The sequence below is a fragment of the Miscanthus floridulus genome, chromosome 4 (assembly GCF_019320115.1).
Source record: "Miscanthus floridulus cultivar M001 chromosome 4, ASM1932011v1, whole genome shotgun sequence".
In the NCBI taxonomy this organism is placed as follows: domain Eukaryota; kingdom Viridiplantae; phylum Streptophyta; class Magnoliopsida; order Poales; family Poaceae; genus Miscanthus; species Miscanthus floridulus.
In genome coordinates this window covers 109,511,639-109,515,690 of record NC_089583.1, presented here as the reverse complement: position 1 = coordinate 109,515,690, position 4,052 = coordinate 109,511,639, and positions in this window count along the sequence as shown.

Sequence of the window (4,052 nt, the reverse complement as noted above, 5' to 3'; positions counted from 1 at the left end):
TTGACCGGACGCTCTGAGAGAGCTGACCGGATGCTGGACCCTCAGCGTCCGGTCGTTTACAGTAAGGGTCCAAAACATGTTTTTGCCGACCGAATGCGTCTGGTCATGCTTGACCGGACATAGCCCAGCGTCCGGTGCTCAACCCTAATCACTGTGCCAACCGACAACGCGACCGGACATAGCCCTTCAGCGTCCGGTCAGTTGACCGACGCCAGCGTCATTGCGACCAACTCCATTTCACATCTAACTTCTCCACCCTTGCTTAAATGTGCCAACCATCAAGTGTATCACCTTGTGCACATGTGTTAGCATATTTTCACAAACGTTTTCAAGGGTGTTAGCACTCCACTAGATCCTAAATGCATATGCAATGAGTTAGAGCATCTAGTGGCACTTTGATAACCGCATTCCGATATGAGTTTTACCCCTCTTAATAGTACGGCTATCAAACCTAAATGTGATCACACTCTCTAAGTATCTTGATCACCAAAACAAAATAGCTCCTACAAGTTATACCTTTGCCTTGAGTTTTTTGTTTTTCTCTTTCTTCTTTTCAAGTTTAAGCCCTTAATCATCGCCATGCCATCACCATTGTCATGCTATGATCTTCATTAGCTTCTTCACTTGAAGTGTGCTACCTATCTTATGATCACTTGATAAACTAGGTTAGCACTTAGGGTTTTATCAATTTACCAAAACCAAACTAGAGCTTTCAATCTCTCCCTTTTTGGTAATTGATGGCAACTCTTATACAAAGATATAAATTGAAATTCAATTGAATCCATGTTGCTTGCCCAAGCATATTTACCATGTGTAAAAGGATATGGACAAGTTTCATGAACCCCAAATGATAGCAATTGCTCTCCCTATATATGTGCTAAGAGTTTGGATTGTAGCTTGCACATATGCTTAGATAGGAATTATAGGAGACAATGTCTACCAAATGATGCTAAGGTATAAAAGATGGACCTTTGAAGCGTGATACCAATCGGAGTGCACCAATATACCATCCTTAGCACCATGGTTAGCTTACTACCACTTAGAAATAATACTTGGAAAAGAAAGTTATCTAATGATTTCATTTCATCATTCAATCTTACAACTAACATACATCACACAAGCATGGATGTGTAAATTTAATACTTGTGCCATGTAAGCAAACATATGAAATGCACATTCAAATGCACCATACAAGTTCATGAGCTTGCTCCTCCTACTTGTGTGAGCAAAATTTTAATTTATCCCTTTCCTTGTTCACTTTTCTCCCCCTATGTCATATATCAAGTATACATTTATGTTTCTCTCCCTTTATGATATTTCTCCTCCTTTTTCACTATTTTTACTACTATCTTTGTTTCTCTCCCCCTTTGTCATCAATAACCACAAAGGTTTTAAATATAGATAGTATTACTTGTAGGGTCGAGATTATCAATGTCAATCAATGGGGTGGGGATTATTTTCCCAAATTTGGTCCAATCTAGATTATTTGCCAAAGATTTTTAACTCGGTTTGATCCAAGGACAAGCTTCTTCACACCTCCAAATAAGGGTTATCTTGTACCATATTGAGTTAAATACTTAGAGCTCATTTTCTAGATTAAACACTAGGTTTACAAGCCCATAAACATGTCATATGCTATCACTAGATCAAGTCAAGCATAGAAGCAATAAAGATATCATATAAACATCAAAATCATTTGATTTTTATGAATGAGCCTAATAAAATAGAACCACTTGAAAGGTCCTAATAAGATTGAAAATATGACTAGATGCACTAAACATGTGCTTAGCAAGGATGTATGCCATGCCAATCAACTTTTACCTTGGATTGCTCGAAGGAGAGGCATGTCATATGAGTGGGGGTGCATCAACACATATTTGAGAGATCCAATATGTTCAACTCATTTCTTAGCTTGCAAAACCTTTTCTCATCCAATGGCTTGGTGAATATATCGGCAAGTTGATCTTCGATGCCTACACTCTCAATGCAAATGTCCCCTTTTTGTTGGTGATCTCTTATGAAATAGTGGCGGACATCAATGTGCTTTGTTCTTGCATGTTGAACCGGATTATTGGTTAGCTTGATTGCACTCTCATTGTCACATAGCAATGGCACTTTCTTGAACTTGATTCCAAAGTCATTCAAAGTGACATTCATCCAAAGTATTTGTGCACAACAACTATCGGCGGATATATATTCGGCTTTGGTGGTTGATAATGCAACACTATTTTGCTTCTTTGATGACCATGAAACAAGTGATCTTCCCAATAATTGACATATGTCTGAGGTGCTCTTCCTTTCAATCTTGCATCCCGCATAATCCTAGTCGGAGTAACCAACTAACTCAAACTTTGCTCCTTTGGGATACCACAAACCAACATTTGGTGTATGCTTCAAGTACCTCAATATACTCTTTGTAGCCTTCAAATAACTTTCTCTTGGTGAGGCTTGAAATCTTGCACACATGCATACACTAAACATGACATCCGGCCTTGATGCGGTCATATAGAGTAGGCTTCCAATCATGGACCGATACAACTTTTGATCCACCATATTTCCACTTGCATCACTATCCAAGTTGCCATTGGTTCCCATTGGTGTGCTAATGACTTTGCTATCAATCATGCCAAACTTCTTGATCATGTCCTTGATGTACTTGCCTTGACTCACAAATGTACCATTCTTTAATTGCTTAATTTGAAGACCAATGAAGTAACTCAATTCTCTAATCATGGACATTTTAAACTCATTAGCCATCATCTTTCCAAACTTATCACAAAATTCTTGATTGGTTGATCCAAATATGATGTCATCAACATAGATTTGCAATACAAATAGATCTTTTCTAACCTTCTTGATGAAAAGTGTGGTGTTAACCTTACCCATTGTGAACCCTTTAGAGAGTAGGAAATCTCTCAATCTCTCATACCATGGTCTAGGTGCTTGCTTCAAGCCATATAATGCTTTCTTCAACTTGTATACATGGTTGGGCTTCTTATCATCTTCAAAACTAGGAGGTTGCTCGACATATACTTCTTCATTGATGTAGCCATTGAAAAATGTACTCTTAACATCTATTTGATAGAGCTTGATGTTATGGACACAAGCATAGGCTAGCAAGATTCTAATTGCTTCCAATCTAGCAACCGGGGCATATGTTTTCCCAAAGTCAAGACCTTCAACTTGTGTATAGCCTTGTGCTACTAATCTTGCTTTGTTCCTTACTACTATCCCATCTTGATCTTGCTTGTTTCTAAAGACCCATTTGGTTCCAATCACATTGTGTCCCTTTGGTCTCTCTACTAATTCCCATACTTGATTTCTTGTGAAGTTATTCAATTCTTCATGTATAGCATTCACCCAATCAACATATTTTAATACTTCATCTATCTTCTTTGGTTCAATGGATGACACAAATAAGAAGTGTTCACAAAATGATGCCAATCTTGATCTTGTTTGTACACCTCTTGAAATATTTCCAATTATAGTGTCCAAAGGATGATCTCTTGCAACATTAGTTGGTTGGAGGATTGGAACTTGATTGCTTGCACTTGCTTGATCATTGGGTTGAGATGATGTACTAGCCACTTGATTTTGTTCATTGTCATGAGATCCACTTGCACTAACTTGATTTGTATCATCTTGCTCATTTGAGTTAGAGAGCACTTGCACTTCATCATCTTCAACATCATTCACTTGTCTAGGCCTTAATTCACCAATATCCATATCTTCATGGCATTTGAAAGTTGAATGTCTCTAACATCTTTTAAGTTCTCATTCTCTACTTGTGAACCCTTGGTTTCATCAAATTCAACATCATGAACTTCCTCAAGAGTACCACTATCTAAATTCCAAACTCTATATGCTTTGCTTGTAGTGGAATAACCAAGTAGGAATCCTTCATCATATTTCTTGTCAAACTTGCCCAATCTTGTGTCTTTCTTCAAGATATAGCATTTGCAACCAAAAACCCGAAAATATACAATGTTGGGCTTTCTACCATTCAAGAGATCATAAGGTGTCTTTTCTTTCAATCGGTGACAATAGAGGCA